Below are 21,690 nucleotides of genomic sequence, written 5' to 3'. Positions count from 1 at the left end.
GAACATGATGTTGATTGGATAAGATCATCCAATACTCTTCTCTCCACGGGCACACTGATTTTAACATTTATTCATGCACCAAACTACTTCACAGGAAGTTAGGAAACCAAGTGAGGGATCTGGAGTGCCTTGTTTACAAATAATGTTAAGAGAAACTAAAGAAAGCAGAGAAGAAAGACTTGCCCCTGTATACCCGCCCTGCAACCAAAACACACATCTCAAAATAGTATAGGAAAGAGTTCCTGCTCGGGAGAAGAAGGAAAAAAGTTCATGTCTGACCTAAAGGCTAGTTTGAGATCCACTACTGTGACATTCAGTGCCAGGAAGAGCCAAACAGCCCTGTCCCCAGTCCAGCACCTTCAGATCAAGCTCTGGAACCACACTTTACAGGAGGCCAAGAGACTACCCCCTAGACCCCCTATTATTTAGCAGTAGAGGAGGTGGCAAGATTCTACTTCCTGGAGAGCAGAACATGAATGCTATCACAGGCCTAAGAGCATGGTGCTAGGTTTGCTACAGTGAGACCCAGCAGAAACTAGTGGTCCCTATGCTTAGCCCAGGCTCACAGATGAAGCATCCAGATTTTTCAAGGCACAATACCTAGTCCTGTATCCTGGTAGACAGACTGGAGATGTTGTTTATATCATTGTCAGCCTTAGAGCAGGACTATAGCACTCCACGAGGACTGTGCAGGTCTCTGTAACTGTGAAACTCGGCTGCAATTCAGGTTAGGGTCAGTCATGGTAGACAAGAGACTGTCTCTACCATTCTTTGCCCAAATTCAAGTGGTATAGTGTGGAGCAAAACTCCATTGGTTGAGGGTAGGACAAGATTGGAAGAACAGGACTTTACTTGGAGCTAAGTGGTGAAAGCCAACACTTGTCAGGTGCTAACAGTCCCTATTCACAACCCAATGGCCATGGTCAGAATCTCTAGAATAGCCCAGATAAAAGGAAGATAGAAACATTCCCAGTCCATTGCACTTATATCCTAGTTAGAATCTCTTCTGACTAGACACAATGGCCTTGAGCCACAAGTCTACTTCAGCAATAAGCAGCTCATAGCAGTGTGGGCCCTGATCCTATCTTAGTAATGCATTGGTTTTGGCATAAAAAAAGTGTCAAGATATGAAAAAATATGCATAGAAGCCTGGGGCTGATCCTTCAGTGGTCATTCTGCCTACAGTTGGGATGATTACTGTTTTGAGTACTCCAGTTCAACCTTAAGAATACACCAGCAAGGGGTCTGGGGTGGTGGCTCAGTGGTAGAGTGCTTGCCTTGCATGTGTGAGGCACTGGCTTCTATTCTCAGCTCTCTCTCTCTCTCTCTCTCTCTCTCTCTCTATATATATATATATATATATATATATATATATATATATATATCAATAAAGTTCTATCAATAACTAAAAAAAATAAATTAAAAAAAAATAAAATACACTAGCAGAATTTAGGAAAATCTTGGCACAATCCATAGTGCTTTAAATGTGACAATATACCAACAAAAAACTCATAGGATTTAGATTTAGGCACCATCCAGTGATGAAATATCAGAAGTGATTATAGTATTGGAGAATATAGGCAGCCCAGTTAGAATTTCCAGAAAGATAGGTACAAAGTCAGATTGCAAAGATTGGAACAAATGCATAATCTTTCAATGTCTGTATGATGTTGCATAGCAACAAACATCAAGAACAATTTTGGGAACCAGTATCTTATCTAATGGTCATAATAAGGTACCAGAAACTGACCATGTAGTAACTAATATAAGTGTGCACTCTGATGGAAAGTTTAAGAGAGATCTTTCAAGGAAACTTAAAGAATTTCAAGAAAACACTGAGGAAAAATTCAGTACTCTATCAGATAAATTGAATAGAAGAAGGGAAACAATTTTAAAAAATAAGACCTTGAGTTGAAACATACACTGAGAAAAAAATTTAAAATGTGATAAAAGTTATCAAGAACATAACACAGCAAATGAAAGAAAGAACTAACAAAGCCAAAGACAACCAATATGAAATGCACAGTTTGAATAGAGAAAATAATAAAGAAGAATGAAGAATGCTCATAGAAAAACTGGGACAGCATTGAAAGAGCAAATATTCAGGTCACAAGGGTTCAAGAGCAACTTGAGAATGCCAAAAGAGTATGAAAGTATATTCAGAGAGAAAATTTCCCAATTTAGATAAAGATATGAATATCCAGGTTAGGCAGGTCAAAGGTTAGTCAGAATTAACTCAACCAAATCTATTCTAAGACATATTATAATCAAAGTCTCACAGGTAAAAAATGAGAAGAAGATTCTTAACCAGTTAAGTTTCAAGTTTTCAATTCTGCAAACATAATAAAATTTCAACTCAATGTTATTTCAAAGTTACCACAAGTGCTATATTTGTTGCTGAATTTGAGTTTTTGTAAGTCTCCCACAGCTGGGATGATGGAACAAAATGTGTGAAGGAAGAAAGAAGAAGAGAGGAAGAAGAAAATAATAACATACATACGTATATCCCAAATTTCCTCAATGTCAGAGTGGTGTGACACTTTCACAGTACTGAAAGAAAAAAAATGTCAACCCAGAAAACTGTACCAAACAAAACTATCTTCATAAATACAGGGAACATAAAGCCACTCCCAGAGAAACAAAAGCTTATGGAATGTATATCACAAAATCAGTCCTACAATAAATGTTAGAGCCAAGTTCTTCAAAAATATAAGTGGAAAGAATTTTTTTCAAACTAATTCTAAGTTAAAACCTAATTGTTTCTCCACGTACAGGCCACCTCTATTCTAAAATAATATCTTCAACACAGTTCAACTATGATGGTTTCCCTTTAACTTTGGGGGATATATTTCAAGATCCCAGTGGATACCTGAAATTGTAGATGGTATATAATACTATTTTTAACTACACATTTCATATATATATATATATATATATATATATATATATATGTGTGTGTGTGTGTGTGTGTGTGTGTGTGTGTATGTATGTATATGTGTTAGGCATAGTAAGAGATTAATTACAAAAACTAATAATAAAATCAAACAATTATGCAATATAATATAATAAAATTATGTAAATATATTCTCTCTGAAAATATCTTATTCATTCTTCTTGCAATGATGTGAGATGATACAGTGCTTATGTGCTGAGATGAAGTTAGATGAATAACTTTAGCTTTGTGATGTACTGAAAGTCTATTACATAAGGGTTACGTATGCACAAGCTCTGTGATGATACCAGATAACCAGGATGCCTGCCAACTATCTAAAATGTAAGTAGCATAGTAGCATATACATCATAGATACATTGAACAAAGGGATGATTTACTTCCCTTGGTGGGAAAAAGGAGAATAGCTTATGAATCCATTAAACTGCTTAGATTTATGTGTAAATTATAACTTATAAATTATTTATTTCTGAATTTTCTATTTAATATTGTTGGACTGTCCCTGACCATGGGTAACTAAAATCATTTATAAAAACATACTGGATAAGGGAGGACTACAGCATTATATGCAATATTATAGTTATCTGATTGTCTGTTTAATGCTTTCACCATTTATGATAATCCTATAAATAAGCTATTCCAAAAATTATGTTTATATTAATAATGCAATGTTTTTTGAGTTATAAGAAAATTAGACATCATAGATTAAAATCCAATTGATACTAATCAGGTGTGTCACATTGGGCAAGTTATTCAGAATGTCCTTAGTCATTTTCTTTTCAATACATATCAAATTTCTTATTTGTGAAATGAGTTAGTATATATATGGTTATAAAAACATGCTTGACCACTAGGTTTGCTGATGATAAAGTGAGGATGAGGATGGTACCAGTGTTTGTGTCAATATTATGCACCAGAACATGAAGATTTCTACTCTCCTGCTCAACAGTGCCAGCAATGATTGGAAAGTGTACTAGTGTTTATATTTTCCATCATCAGTATCATGTGAAACTATTTCATAAGGATTTCACAATTAAACTAGTTTTTCAGGTCTTCTTTTGCTTAATTTACCCAGGATGGAATATGCATTAAAATTTCTATTATTTAGCCGTCTGCCCCATTCTTTCCCTGAATGTAGATTATGATGTTTCTCCACTGGACACATTTTGCATTTCAGGTCAGGTGAAAATGTTTGACTTAAATGAAAATATTCTTAGGGATTTTCTAGAATGTACAATTTCATATATTGTTTGCCATATGATGGATTACTTATGATCTAGACTTTGACTCCATTTAGTAGTACATCATTTTCTAAATTGAGGATGTACTTAATAGCAATTGAGTTTTATACTTCCTCTTATGGTAGATATATTCCATTGAAAGTGGTAATGTGAAAAGTGCAAGTTTATATACTACCTTTAAAATATGATTTTTTTATTCTCATATTTAATGAATTCCAAATCATATAAAAATATATTAAACCTGAACAATGTTGTTTTATATATGTTTATCCTTGATTTTAATTTGTGAATTTATCTATTGAAATAAATTGCCCTTAGGTAAAAGATATTATAAGTTTTTCTTGAAAAATTGACATAATTTTGTTCTTCTTTAAGGAAAAATAATACTCCATTATATACACATACCACATTTTCTTTATCTACACATCTGCTGATGAACATGTATCTTGGATCCATAACTTGGGCTATCTGAATTGGGATATTATAAACCTAGGCATGCATTAATATCCTGACTTTAATTCTTTGAATAAATAACAAGGAGTGGTACAGTAGGGTCATATGGTAGATTCATTCCTAGTCTTTTGAAAAATCTCTGTAATAATCTTCATGATAGATGTACTAATTTGCAATCCCACCAACAGTTTAAAAGTGTTCCCCCAACACACATACAGCCTCATCATCGTTTATTATAATTTGTGTTCTTATTGATTGCCATTCTAACTGGAATCAGTGAAATCTCGGTGTACTTTTGACATGCATTTCTCTGATTGCTGAAGATGTTGAGCCATTTGTATTTCCTCTTTTGAGAAATATCTATTTAGTTTACTTGGAAAATTAGTGGGAAAAGATTTTCTCCTATTCTGTAGGCTTTCTTTCACACTGTTGTTTGATTTGCTGTGCAGAAGTTTTTGTTTTGTTTTGTTTTTCCTTGTTTCAATTTGATGCCATCCTCATCCCATTTATTAATTCTTGGTTTTATTTTCTGAAATTTATGGGTCTTATTCAGGAAGACCTGAATGCCTGTTCCTAAATGATGGAGTGTCAATCCTGGTTTTTTTTTGTTTGTTTTTGTAGTTACAAAGTTTCTGGTGTAATTCCTAAGTCTTTGATCTATTTTGAGTTGAAATTTTTGCAAGGATGGGAAACAAAGATCTAGTTTCATTTTTGTACATATGAATTTCCAATTATCCCAGTGCCACGAAAAATAAATCATGAAAACATCTCCATTCACAGTAGCCTGTAAAAAAAAGTGCCTAGGAATAAATCTAACCAAAGAGATAAAAAACCTCTACAATAAAAAATTATAGAACACTGAAGAAAGAAATTGAAGAAGACAATAGAAGATGGAAGATGTCCCATGTTTCTTAATAATCAGAATTAATATTGTCAAAATGGCAATGTTACCAAAAGCAATATACACATTCAAGGCAATCCCCATCAGGATCCCATCAAACTAGGAAAAATAGTATTAAAATTTATATAAAAAGCAATGTCTGGTTTTCCTACCTGAAAAAATGAGCTCAGGTTGTCATTTGAACTGATAACTTCATGATAGTCATAGTTCTCTAAGCAAAAAATGTAACAAACAAATATTCTTTTAAATTGTTTCTAAAGCAATAACTACTATTATGATGGAATGATGATGAACCTTTAAACATCTTAATTTTAAAGAGAAGTCAGTCTTCATATAAAAATGAAGGATGACTGCTTTTTTTCCCCCCACTTTGCCTTGCTGATGTAATGTTAATACCATTCAGTCACTGCTGCTGATTTAGGTCACCTTTGAATTAACCACTAATATTTTTGAGGTTCTGTGTACTTGCCTCTATAAATCCCCTGGCAAAACCTCTAACAACTTCCAGTGCATTTCACAGTTTATTCTGTATGAGATGTGTTCTTTTTTTTTTTCTTTTGAACTCTCATGTTATAGGCTAAAGAAAATCAATGTAGTTTTCTTCTAATTTCACAGTTTATATCTAAGCACTTCCCACCAGGAGAGCTTCAGAATTTTGCTGTAAGCTAAATGCATGTTTCTCTAAATGGCAGCTTTTGCCTTTGAAACGTGAAATGATTCTTTTAATGGAAAAAAATTCCTAAATAGATGAGAGCTGGATAGTTCACTAAAGAAGTCTTAAGACAAACTATAATTTATATATATATATATATATATATATATATATAAATTTTATATATAAATATGTATTTTAATATATTTTGTAGTGTTAAGTATCTATGGCAACATAATTTCTATAGTGATTATATCAAGTTTACCTTTGAAAATCAATGCATTGTACTACAACTAAATTGCTAAATAAAGAAGACATCAGACATTTTGTAATTTTACAAAATACAATAAAATTAATTTATTAAACTCATACAGTAAATTTGCAAAAAAAAAAATGGAAAAAATATATTTTAATTATTTACTTCAGTAAACATGCATTTATGTATAAAACAGCCTGGGAGGTGTCATAGGATTGGCAAAGATGAGAATGAATATGTTCCTTATGTCTCTTTCTTAAAATATACTTTAAAAGACAGATAAATGCACACATAATACTAATACCAAAAAAAAAAAAGATTGTAAAAGCTATTGAAGAAGCGCAAAATTCTATTTGAGCATAGGACAGTGAAATAATAACACCTGTTTGAAACAGATCTTTCACTAAAGCCTCCTTTTTGCAAATTGCCTATAGATTTAAAAAGGAAGTTCTCTATGTATTATATTTAGTGTGAATTAATAAATATGTTTTATATCTGCTCAATCTGAGAATGCAATTGTATCTGTCCTGCAGAAGAAACTATCTTTTTCCAGATAGTTGTAGCAGAGAAAATTTCAGTACACATGTGACTTCTACTATATAATGTACATGAAGCAACCGTTAAGTATAACAGTCACTTTTAAATGGAATTGGGACCACATCACCAACCTAAAAGTTGTTCTTAGGAAGCCTCAGTCTTCTACAGTGTTGTTAATTTTCATTAGATGGTCCTAGTGATTTTATTATTTTGAAATAAAACATATCACATTTTTCTTTTGATAGTAACTTCTGATGTCTGTGTGTTTAGGAAAGAAGAATTGCTATTTTAAAATTTTTATAAATAATGGTGAGGAAAAACAGTCTTAAATCTCCTGACAGAATTTTTGTTGTTTTAATGGAAAAAATCAAACATCAAACAAATCTAAGGTGGAACTATTATAATTCAATACTTTCTTATGCATAACATATTTATGCCAATGATATGTATTATAAATATTGATTCTTAGAAATTATTCTGTAAATGTTTGTTTTTTGGTACTGGCGATTGAACCCAGTACCAAAAAGCTACCATCAAGCTATACTCCCAGTCCTTTTAAAATTTTTTTCTGAGACAAGGTCTCCCTAAATTGCTGAGATGGATCTCAATCTTGTGATGTTTCTGCCTCAAGTCTCCCAATATAAAATACTTAAAGTTGCTGTCTTTAAGAGAAATACAAATGTTATCCTTATCCTTTAGATGAACCATGTAAAAACAATACCTAATATATGTCCATTAGTTATGTCTTCAGGTATTGTCTGCCCTCAGCTATAAATCAATTCAGTATTCTTCTGAGTTCCATGCATCTCTAGTGATTTGAGAGGATAAATCTTTTGTTTAATATTCAGTTATATTATTAGTTCTAACATTGTTTATGAGTGTTGGGCTTTCATATGGAAATATATATAAAGGAAAAGAGGTCAAACATATTAGAATTCTCACTGAAATGAGTTCACGATTCCAATGGGGAGTTTTTATCAGCAGTTAGAGAAACTGCTAAGAAAAATTTTAGAAGACAAAAGAGCAGTTGAAGCAGGTCGGTTTGTTACTAAACAGATGGGCTTAGGAAAGAGTGTATAGAAAAAGAAAAAGTACCTCAGACAGAGGGAAACAAGTGAACATTAATCAGAATGATATTCTGAGTTTGTGGGGTAATGTGAAATGAAGTGTGAAGTTTGGAATTGGTAGAAAGGAAAAATAGTCCATAATACAAGGATATACTTATACTACCAAATATGATATTTGATTTCTTACTTTCCTGTCATTGGGAGACATTTAAACATTTAAAAGCATGCTCTAAGAATTGGTTTAATTTATCAGAGGAAGAGTGACATCTGTGTTACTTTTTAGTTTTCTGAAAAACTTAAACTTCTTTGTTTAAAACTTAAACTTCATTTACTTGCACTATAGATTAAGTCCTGCTATGCGAGATAGGTTCTAGATTGATCCCAATATGCTCCACTTAGGATATTGTGTATACTGTCTATTTTTTATTCTGCTATTTCACATGGATTTCATTACTTCTTGCTGGTTACTACCCATCTTTTTCTAAGTATACATATATAGAGAGGTACATGCATGTAAATGCACGTGTGTGTGTATATAAATGTGTGTATATATACATGTATATATGTTTGTGTATATACTTTATATATAGTCATATGAAAGTCAAGCAAGTTAAGTGTTAAGAAACAAACTATATTTAACAACACATCAGCGATTTATAACCTTGGTGTGAATAGTTTCTGTTAATTCTCAGGGGATGAAATACCAGATATGAACAGATCTTCTTTAATCTATTTTCTATAGTACCATAAAATAATTTTCCAATAATACACTTCCAACTACTTTTTACTCCTATTTAATGTATGTCAATGGCTTTTAGTTTCTCTCAGGAAAAAATACAGTCACCTTAGAAAAGCATAATTCATTCCCACAAATGTGCTCCTGGCTTTCTTGATTCTGTATTTTCATGCCTAATGTTTCTTTGGGTAAGAATAAATTCTTAAATTCTTCATTTGCAACATCAAGGTTCTAATCAGAAAGATCACTTTCTATTTTTTTTGGTGGAAGGGTATTAGAGATTGAACTCAGGGTTACTCTAAAACCGAGCCACATCCTCAGCCATATTTTGTATTTATTTAGAGACAGGGTCTCACTGAGTTTCTTAGGGCTTGTTAAGTTGCTGAGGCTGGCTTTGAGCTCTAGAACCTCCTGCCTCAGCCTCCCAAGTTTTTGGGATTAAAGGCATGTGCCACCACGCCAAGCTAGAAGAGCACATTCTTAAGAGTTGCTACTGTGTTTGATGGTGTGTATGTTTATCTCTACACTAGATTAAATCCCCTGCTATCTGTACCCATTGAGTTAAAATTTTATTTTTAATAATCACATATGCATCTATATAAATTGTTTATACATATTTAACTCCTCTGATGGTGTAAACTCTGTCTCTGTTAATTGCAAATAAACCATGAGGAAATTACACAATCATTAGAAAATATCTAATAAAGTAAATGAATGAGTGATGAATAAATGAATTGATAGATGGGTAGATAGGTATATGGATAAATGAATAAATTTGCAATTTTATGAACAGATTGGAGATCACAGTATTAAATCAAAATACTGTGTTACATTTTGAATCTTTAAAACCTGAATAAAATTATTGTGCATCAGTGGGATATCCATAGGAAATTAAAATAATAATTATTTTTGCTAAATTTATGAAGGTATTGCATGATTACTGTAAATTGATTATTAGTTTCCACAAAGCAATGGAAATGATAAAGAATTGGGAATGAAATTATTCTCTATTTTAATGGAAACTTGATTAGGTTTATTTATTTCTCTAACCCTATTTCTTTCAGTAATGAACATGATTTTAATACCTATTTAAGGGCATACCGAGAATTAAAAATGTTAAATAACTACCACATGCCTGTCACAGAGTAGGTATTTAATAAATGGTACTTTGAGTTACATTTCTTATGTTATGGATAATTTTTATATTGTTGTTTTGATTCTTAATCATCTTCCAGCTAAGGTTGGGTCTCTGTCTGACCTTCTCTTACTGATATCCATATAAAATAATGTATAAATACTTGGTTCCCATCACCATTAATTATTAAAAGTAGGATGAGAGTAGTTTTTGATCATTGTTTTTCATTCAACAAATGTTCATTTGAACACCTAGCAAATACTAGGATAATCTAAGTCTTAAAGAGATGGTGATTTATAGTTATTGATAAGTGTTATGAAGAAAAATTAAGCAGAACAGAACAGGAAGGGCCATGTTTCAAAGTAAGACTGTGTTTTGATTGCATTTTTAAATTGAGTAGCAAAGGAGGTCTTTCTGAAGAGGTAGCAATTCAGTGGCTTGAAAATACTAAAGTTAAAATAGAGTAAGTGAATGGATAGAGAATCAGAACAGGAGGTATAGGTAAAAATATAATTAAAATAATAATAATACAATGATCATTGAATAATGACAGGTTTATTCTACTTAGACTAAGATGGTAAACAATTAGAGAATTTGAGTATATGAAGAATATAACATGACTTAAAGGAATGAACAGCAAGATTTGTTAGCAAAGGGGTGATATATCATTTACTGTATTAAGAAATTTTATACAAGTGTCCTTGGAATCAGGAAGGATACTGAAGAGCCTTTCTCAACAATCCAAGAAGGGATGAGGATGGCTTGAACTGGGGTGGTGGGTGGGGAAGAGATGATAAGACATAGACACAATCTGAAGATAGATTAGCCAAGTAAAAAATCATCCTAGCAATTGAGTTTTAATTGTGATATCAAATCTTGGACCTCTCTAAAGGAAAAGAACAGCACCTGTTATGTGCATCAATTGTAACCAGAGAGATGAAGACTCTACTTCCCTATGGGCATTGGTGTCTACTAATACACCCTGCATCTTTTCATGTCCCTAACTGCAGATGAGTTATGTTTAGGCAAAAAACATGGCATCTCATGAAGTCTACATATCTCAACACTGAAATTTGATAAAAGAACAAATTTCTATTCTTCCATGTGAGTGTTTTTGAAATTACCTACCACAATCACAAGAATCTTTCTTCCTTTTAAAAAAGGATTTTGAAAATTTTCCAATGCTCTTTTGATATTATTGTCTAATTGACTTGTGGAAGAAAACACATTGTACTAGAAGCCAGAATTCTTTCAACTCACCTAATTTCAAATATATGGACTGTGTAATGAGATTTCTTTATGCTTTAAAGGAAAAATATAGAAATAGTAGTATTGTCATTTCCTTAAAATTTTTAATATATTCATTTCAAAGACAGAAAATTTAGCACAACATAATATGTTAGTTTAATTCTATTGAAAGGTGTTTGCATGTATATTCATGTGTCCCTTTATTATCGATATCTAAAATTATATATAATCCATTGCAGTATGGTAAAAGGGATATTAAAATTTAAGACAGAAACTTGAGAAAAAAAATTGTACACTTCATAGAAAATCATACACACAAAAAAAACATGATTTTTTTTCTTGAGAAAAATAAAATCTAGAGTTGTTTTATAAGTTGACTTCAAAAGTATAACAAAGCTCTAATAATCAAAAAAACATTGACATAAGAACAGACACACAGTGAAACAGAGGAGACAGCCCAGATATGGAACCACACAAATTCACTTATTTTCAACAAGGGCGCCAAGAGTACTTTACAGCAGAGGATATTCTCTTCAATAAATGGTTTTAGGAAAAGTGTAAACCCACTTGCAGAACAGTGAAATCATACACTTATTTCATACTATATATAAACATTAACTCAAAATAAAGTCTTTTTAAATTTTTTTTAAAAGTCTTAATTACAGAATGTGACTCTACAAGATTAGTAGAAATAAAAATAAGTGGAAAGCTCTGTCACCTCAATCTGACAGTGAATTTTTGAATGATTCCAAAGCACAGGCAGTAAATGTAAAAATAAATGAGATTACATGTAACTAAAAATTGGCTGAACAGAATAAGAAGGTCTCCATAGGTTTAAGAGAAAACCTAAGGAATGAGAAAAATGTCTTTGACAACTACATATCTGATAATAAGCTAATACACAAAATATAAAAGGAAATCAAACAACCCAATAGCGAGAAAACAATTTAATTGATTAAAACATGTGGAAAGAAAATTGAGTAGACCAAGGAAGGCATCCAAATTTCCAACAAGTATATTAAATGCTCAATATAATTATTGTTCAAAAAGCAAATTAAAACATTAAGATATTACATAATGCTTGTTAGAATAGTTATTATCAAAATAACAAAAGGTTTGCCAAATATGTGAAGGAAAAAAACCTCTTTCACATGTTGATGGAGATGTAAGTTTATATAGTCATTATGAAAAACAGAATGAAGCCTTCTCAAAAATATTAATAGGATGGAATTTCCTCAAAAAGAAGAAATGTAGAAGTTCATCAGAAAATTAAAAACAAAATTACTATGTAATCCAGTACCCCCACTACTGGGTATATATCCAAAGGAAATATGTTATATCAGTATTATTCACAATAGCCAAGATAGAAAAGCAGCCTAAATATCCATCAATGGATGATAGCATAAAAATGTCCTATAAATACACAATGAAATATTACTTAGCATTAAATAGTGAAATGAAAGAAATCCTTCTGTCCTGTCAGGGTCTGTAAGCAAGTCAAGATGGCGCCTGGCATTTTGCCAGAGGGAGTGGTTTGTGAAGTAACACCAGGGAGCCATTAAGTGTGGAGATTCCTTATTGGTTGACTGCTGTATCTAGTTTATGTTAATTAAGATAAGCTGTGTGGAATGTATATATACCCCTCCTGTCCTACAATAAACAGCTCCCACTCCTGCTGTATCAATATACACAAGTTGTTTGTCACCCCCCCAGTTATTTTGCTCAGCCAGCCGGGCTGCGGCACTGTCCACAACAGCATGGTTGAACCTAGAAAATACTAGATTAAGTAAAATAAACCACACACAGAAAGACAAATAATTCATGATATCACTGATGGGTGGGATGCAAAGAAGTTGAATTACCAAAAGTAGAGTAGAATGGTGGTACTAGAGACATGGATTATGTGTAGGGGTGGGAAGGTTTATAGATGTATTGTTAAAAGGATACAAAATGTCAGAAGGAATAAATTCAATATGTACAATATGGAGACTGTGGCTGTGTATCGCTGAGAATAGATTTTAAGTGTTTTTACCATAAAATGTGTTGTGAAATAATGCATATATTAATTCAATTGTGCCATTCTACAATGTATAAAAATGTGAAAACATCATATTCTACATAAAATATCTTTGCAATTTTTTATTTTTCAGTTAAAAATATATATAAATCAATACTGCATACACAAATTAATGAAGGAAAAAGTCTGAATTTCCAGTCTGGATTTTGTTGATATTTATGAATTTGACATATATCAAGCCATAATTGTTTAAGTATAAAGACCTTATTTTGAAACTGGGAATATATATATATGAATATTTTGCAAGTTGTATAAATATATATGCATATAAGTTATGACATGATTGTGGAGCTGACAGCTTTAATGCCAAGTTGGTTCACTAATCTATCATAGCATTCATGTATTAAACCACATGTTTGATGTCTGATTAAATTAGTGGTTTTCTAGGTAGGTTAACAGGCATGGTTTACCTAGCTCATTTTGAAGTTAATTGATTTTTTGAAGATAAACTTGTAAACAGTCAATCTAACTGATCTTTGAGAACTTTATCTAATGTACTGTCTAAAGACTGAGTATATTCAGAAAATGCTTCTCAGTTTATTCATTTCACACAAAAAAAAATTGTTCCATATTCGCTTGATTTCAGAGAACACAGGCTAGATTTAGACATTAAGTAATTTTGTAGCACCTCTGGTAAAATACACAAGTTTGTTGTGTGAGCCATTCAGTTTCATTACTTTAAAAGTAATGGAAATAATATTTAACTACCAATTCTAAGGTGTTTTAAATACAAATGTATAAATTTACTCCTTCATATTGATACAAAATCCTCATTTTATTTATACTAAGTATCAATTCTATAATATTTTGTTTCTATCAGATTTATCTTATTCTATGGGATATTATTATTATTATCCTGGGTGGTTGAACTCAGGGTTACTCAACCACTGAGCCACATCCCCAACCCTATTTTGTATTTTATTTAGAGAAAGGGTCTCACTGAGTTGCTTAGTGCCTCGTAAAATTGCTGAGACTGGCTTTGAACTCATGATCCTCCTGCCTTAGCCTCCTAAGCTGCTGGGACTATAGATATATGCCACCAGCCCAGCCATGGGATATTATTAATTAATGTGAATTTAAAATAAAATTAGATGTAGGTGCATATATTTAAATTAAATTCTATGTATAAATATATATTTATGTATAAAAATATATGTGTATGAATATCATTTATATAAATGTATATAAATATATTTTCTCTATATATGTTTATTAATATATAAATATATGTGTATATCTGTTTCTCTAAAATTTCATTGGTTCCCATTTAGTAAAGCTGTATTACTGATTTCTGAGCAGAACTATTTGATAAAGGATTCATTATTACACTTGGGTATAATTTTAAACAACCAGATTAATTAACCATTCCATCTATCACACCTTACATCTATACAAAATGTTTTTTTTTTTCATTCCCTTTTCTGTGCAATTAGATCAAAATCTGAGAACATGAAAGGTGCTTAATACGTCTTTTCCCTCTTTTCAGAAAAAAAATGTGTGCCTTGAAGAGAGAAAATACAAGATTTAAGGGGTGTCAGGTGATTTTTTTTTATTTTTTTTGAACTTGAGTTGTTCCAAAAAGCAGAGTATGTTTAACAAAAGTGCTCTTTATAGTCTCCATTTGCTTTGTGAGCTTCTGCACATAGTGTTTATTGACAGCTATCAATGGAAATTAGAAAGTGATGTGATCCTTTCTAACTCTTCCAGAATAGACTGTTCTTCCCTGTTCTGACATATGATTGACACATCCTATTCTGATGCCATCACTAGGGACAGTTTAAGATGAAAAACAATTTCCCTAGAGCTTTATGAATTTCCTGTGACTCTTAAATTTTTTAGTGGGTATCCACTTGCTCAGAAATTTTTGGAGTTCTTAGGAGATAGTGGAGCAGTACAAAATGATTCTTAAATTTCCTATGTGTACCGATTATATAAGCTGATGGCTTAATATTTTGGAAATAGTAAAATAAGTCAACATTTTATCTCATATGATAAAATGACATTCACATAATTTAAAAAGATATCATGATTGATAGCCTTTAAAATGAATATCTGTCCTACATTTTTATCAATTACTGTAATTTCTTATAACCCAATAATCTAATCTTACATAAAATATCAAGTCACTCAAGCCAATCTGAAACAAAAATACTAGTCCACAAACCAGAACTTGATCAAAGAACTACATTTTTAAAATACATTCCCATAAAGTTACCACATACATACATCTGGAATATTTGCACCTTTTCAGTTTATTACTAATTTTAATTAGATTTTGTGTAATCAAAATAATACCAAGATAAAAACTGAATATATTTCTGTAATGAAAATTGAGATAATGACTATAGTTTCTGATGCATTCAATGTGAAAAAGGCAATAATGAATATTTTTGAAGGCATTTACTCTATGTAATATTGTTTTTATGCATTATTATCATTTGGAAGATTTTGTTAAAATAATACAAGTGTAATATCAGTTTTGATGCTGTTGTGTAAATATGTATCACAATATGGTCTAAAAGTTTTAAAATTAGGATAAGAAGATTGTCATTTGTACAGTTTATTTTAATACTAATTTTCTCTAAAAATCTCAAAACCCTAAAGATAGAGCTGCATATATTTTTTTGCCAATATCATACTTTTAATCATTTTGAGTCTTTATATAATCACCTAGTTTTTAATAAAGTTACAAAAATATTTCACTTTCAGTCCTCTGCAGATTAAATTGTAAATGTGCCAGGGCTAACAATCAAAGTGGAAGTGTTATAATATTTTATCAGGAAAGGGGGAAAAAAAGGCTTCCACAAAAATAACAAACTGGCTCTAAAATAAGTACCCATCAGAATCACATGGATTCTTATTAAATATTCATTTCTGTTTAACCAACCCAGAGATTCTTATATATTTGGCCTTGGGATTAGTTTAGATTTGTATTTTTAATAAATAACTTTGTTTATTCTTTATTATGTAAGTTCCCTGTAGAAGAAATAAAATTAAGCTATGGCAATTTAAAAATGCTTTACCTATAAACAGCAAAGGTGACTACATTCAGAGGAAATACGAATAACTTATTGAAATCAAAGGATGTCCCCATCTGTAAAAAGTGTAGCACTTGATTATTCATTTAGCAAAAGAAGATTAAACTTTCATGGTCCTATCCAAATATCTTTGGAAGTGTATTAACCAGACTGATTAATTATTTTTAGAGGGTTTGAAATCCACTTTCTAAAATTTATATATACACCATTTAATCATGAAATATACATACAAAAGATTGTACGGAAGGAATGTGCATAATTTAAAGGGTTATAGTAAAATAATTATGTGTTAAGGATTTGTATAAATATGTAAAATACACCTGAACCTTTGAATATCCCTTTTTCCCAGATGTAATCATTATCTTGAATTTGGTGCTTTTAGTCTGTTGCACTTGTCCTTTGTTAACCCAGAGATGACTGTCAAATTGTTGAAAATCTAGCACTGAATGATTAGGAAGAAAAAAAAAAAAGAAAGTTACCACATACATAAAGCTTGAATAGTTGCACCTGGAGTAGAGTCCTCAGAGCCCCTCTGCGGCCAGGTCTGAGTGCATTCTGATTGTATGAGGATGAAAGAAGGTATAATTTCATGGGGTAGTGTGTCTTTCATTCTAAATGCAAAACTGGAACCTAAGAGGCTTTTGTGAAATAAAAGACCATGAAGCATAAGCTTCATTGCAAATCTGCCTGGGATGGGAGGTGTTAGTGAAAAAGAAATACATCCATAGGGCCCTAGGATACAGAACAGAGCATTTTGGGAAATTGGCATGGTTCAAGAGAGGGACACTTGTTGTATGTAGGATAACAGCTACTTAAAAGTATTTCAACATTTTTACAGACAGTATTAGCACATGGAAACAGGTTATTTTCACTACATTCATCTCTTTCTGTACATATCCCGATATGATACAATATATGACAATATATGACAATGACTTATCAATATGTGTATGATCTGATATGATAAATCTGCACACATAAGCATATATATTTATTTTTGCCCATCTTAAATGTTACATAAATAAATTCATACATATACGCCCTGACACTTCTTACATCTTTTTTTCTTTTCTAGATATTTTTTACTAAAATTAATTTTCATTAATTAAATTTAATTTCATTAAAAATAAATTAGAAACTTAAATTAAAGACAACTACTTTGCTCTTATGTCTAATCTGGCCAAGTACTAGAAATGCAACTTTTATAAAAGGACTTTGGTAAAATTTGTCAATGCACCAATTCTATCAAAAACTTTAGATAGGAATAATAAAGTTCAGTAAATTAAATTTTAGAAAGCGTAAATGAAATATTCAAAAATCACGGGAATCTCTTCCTTAAACATGAAAGGCTTAAATAATTTTCAATGTAGCTTCTTAACAACAATAAGAAAATTGGTTCACAATTGCTAAATGAAATAATACTGAGGGAGTTCTTGGGTAACTTTAGAGCTTCATTATGCAGTCCAAAATAAAAAAGATAGCATTTTTCTTTAAACTGAATAGAAATGCACATACTGGGTCATGACTTTTCCATCTACTTGGATTACAGAGATTTATTCATCAATTGTTTTCATCAACCAACTTGATGGTTCCATGTTTTTCCTTCCTCATTTAAAAGAATGAACATTTTTCCAGTGGAATAGCTCTTCTCTAGTTATTCGTGTTTCCTCTGAATGCAGTCACCTTTGCTGCTTATAGGTAAAGCATTTTTAAATTGCCTATGAGGTACTCAGGCCAGTCCATGAGCTGAGCTGGCATGCTGACATTGGTATACAATGTGTGCAACTTGATCACATCCACAGTGATCATGCTACAAGTTCTTTCAACAACGCTTTCAAAAAGTATCAAATTCAATCATTTTCATCATCATGTAGAGCTTACTGTTAGTTTTAGTGAGCTTTTTTTTTTTTTTTTTTTTTTTTGCTTTGGTGACCAAAAGACCTGATAAAAACAATTTAGAAGAGGAAAAGTTAATTTGGTGCTGTGATTTCAAAGGTCTCAGTCCATATACAGCCAACTCCATGACTCTGACTCCAGATAAGGCAGAACACTGTGGCAAAACAGGGTGGCAGAAGAAAACAACTCAGGGCATCACAACAAGGGAGCAGAGAGCCAAAAACATAAATCCCAATGATACATCCCCAGTGACCCTCTGCCCTGTCACCACCTGTCTATAGTTATAACCCATTGAATCCCTATCAGTGGATTAATCCATTGCCTTCTTAATGAACATCTTTGTTGTTCCATTGTATTTTGCTATGTCAAGAGTGCTGACTTATTTTTTCATGTTTTCTGGTGGATTTCTAGTATTTCTGAATAGGGAATGCATATTAAAAAAGGAAATATAATTCTGAGTGGAATTAGTAGTGAATATAATAGGTTGTGAATTTAATAGGCCCCTAAATAATTTATTATAAACTCCATACTTTTCACCACTAGATTGTATTGGCCCATGTAGTAAATAATCATTTTTTTAAAAATATAGGTCTGCTTCTTGTATCTTTTTAAAAAATTCTACTTGTTAATTGTCTCAGCCCATCCTCTGGCATACTCTACTAACTGGCATAATTTTCAGATGAGTCTTATGAAACGTATGCTGTCAGAAAATTTTGTTTCTTCTTGTTCCTTTAATTCTTCATATGATTTTTAGAACAAATTAACAAATTCATAGGAAAGTCTCCATAGTGACATATTTAAAACTGAGATTTTTAATCATTGAACTTTTCTACCTATGACTATAAGTATACCTTCTCATTTTTTTTTTCTTTTGGGTATGGGGTTTCAGTTCACAGTATTGAATCAAGAGTTTTGTATAGGCTCAAGTACTCTACCACTTAGCTATATGAACAATACTTTGCTTTTTTTTTTTTTTTTTGAGACAGGGCCTCTCTGAGTTGCCTAGGTTGGCTTAAAATTGTGATCCTCCTGCCTCAGTCTCCAGAATAGCTGGGATTACAAATGCCCTACCATGGCTAGTTTTGTTTATATTCTTTTTTGTGTGTGTGTGTGTGTGGAGGGGGGACCAGGGATTGAACTCAGGGGCATTCAACCACTGAGCCACATCCCCATCCCTATTTTGTGTTTTATTTAGAGACAGGGTCTCACTGAGTTGCTTAGTGCCTCGCTAAATTGCTGAGTCTGGCTTTGAACTGGCGATCCTCCTGCCTCAGCCTCCTGAGCTGCTGGGATTACAGGCATGCACCATTGTGCCTGGCACATGCATGTTCTTACTTAATGTTTCACAATAGAAAGAATGATTTTTTAAAAGTCATGCATATTTTCCTTTCTTATTTTCATGTGCATGGTATGTTTGTCACTTTATATAAATGGAATTTTAAAGTAAAAATTTAATGATTTTGTGTGTGTAAGAAAATGCAGTAAACCACATTTAACACTGATTTTGTATTTCTTGGTAAAATAACTCATTAGGTCTTATCTACATTCTGTAAATATTTTACAAGTTTCTATACAGACCAATATATGAGAAAATGACACTATTGTCTTCAATTTAATTCTTATGATTTTTTTCTTTAATCCTTATTATGTATTACTTTTTTTAATGTTAAATGAGATGGTGATAATTACTGTTTTATATTTATATTTCTATTAGAATTAAAGTTTTGACTTCTCACCATTGTGTATTTTGTTTGTCACAGGGATTTTTTTTTAACCATTGGCAGATAATAACTAAGTATGGTTATGGGACACAATGTGATATTTCATCTCACTTATACAGGATACTTAGATTATCAGTCATCTCAAATATTTATTATTTCTTTGTGTTGAGAACATTCAAAATCTTCTCTTCTGGCTATTAACAATATTAAATACTGTGAACTGTCATCACATCTCAGTGTAATAGGATATCAGAACTAATGTCTGGCTGTGACTTTTTCTGTGTTAGGCTCTCCCTGTTCTCCCATTAGCCAGTCTTAACCCCTATGTTGACCTCTATGTCCATGAACTCAGCTTTTTTGAGATTCCACATGAATGAAACTATGTGGCATATGTCTTTTTATACATGATCTATTCCATTTCACACTATGATCTCTATGTCTATAATGTTGCTACAACTTATAAAATCCTGTCTATTTATGGATGAATAGTATTCTACTGTGTTTATATAACGTATTCTGTTTATTCATCCATCAGTGAACATCTCAGTTGATTCCATACCTGGCTACAGTGAATAGTATCACAATAACACAGGAGTTCATGTGTCTTTTAAATATTGTGATTTTATCTCCAATAGCTTAGAACAAGATGGCTGGATCATATGGTGCTGACATTTTGATACTCTTTGTTAAGTTAAATAAGTCTAATGTTAGTTTATGAAGATATGTGTAGCCAATGTACATAAATGATACCAAAAGCTACTATTGCATACATTGAAAGAGTTCGGACTTTTTTAAAATTTAATGTGTTGATATGGAAATTTATATAAATCAAATCTCTAATGAGGAAACATGATGAAAAGATTTTTCATCATGATGCTTTTCTGTCTTTGCTTACCACATTTGATTTGCTAAAATTATTTTAAGATTTTTTCATTGTTCACAGGTGACAATAAATTAGTTTAATTTTTTTTCTATTTGAGCGCAGATATATTAAATCCTTAAAAATTATCAGAATACATTTCTTATTTTGTTACTTCTTAAAATTTAGGTACTATTGAAGTTACCTCTTGCATACTTAACAGGAAAACATTAAAAATCTATCTGGATATAAAGTTTTGTCTGTGAAAAGATTTAAAATTAAAGGAATAATTGATAATTATTTTACTACTTGTGTTATGATAAGAAAAGTTTGGTCTTTATCCCTGGTTCTTGCTTCAGGGCTCACAAAATCCTAGCAATTTCCTGAGTCGTAAGAATGATAAGAATATCTTTTTCTCTAGTGACATGACTCTTGATGGGACCCTGATAATTTTACCATAGGGTTGGTCACCAGGAAAACCAAACCTGATTTGAAAATGGGAACTTTCATCAACATCCACTGACCCAGAGGTAGAAAGAGTCGTTGGGGATTGAATCCTTCATCAGTTCTCAATGATTTAATCATGCCCATGTAATAAAATCTCCAACCTAAAACCTGGTGTACAGAGAGCTTCCAATTTGTGGAAGAGCAATGCTTCTAGATCCCTCTCGTAGAAACTGCACTGCTTTGCACATTCTTCACTCTAAGTATATCATCCATTAACTGTTCCTGACTGCAGTCCTTTATAATAAATTGAATTGTTTTCCTACCCAAACTGGAAAGGCTTTAGATATCCCTACTGTACTCATGTCTTTGCTCAGTAGTTGCCAGAGCCTCATGTTTCTTCATGTTCTAGAAATCATTCCAGGAGGCACGTGAGAAGCTCTCTAATTTTTTTTTTTTGTGTGTGTGTGTGCCTGTGT

The sequence above is a fragment of the Callospermophilus lateralis genome, unplaced genomic scaffold (assembly GCF_048772815.1).
Source record: "Callospermophilus lateralis isolate mCalLat2 unplaced genomic scaffold, mCalLat2.hap1 Scaffold_43, whole genome shotgun sequence".
In the NCBI taxonomy this organism is placed as follows: Eukaryota; Metazoa; Chordata; class Mammalia; order Rodentia; family Sciuridae; genus Callospermophilus; species Callospermophilus lateralis.
Note: the sequence above shows the minus strand (reverse complement) of the source record.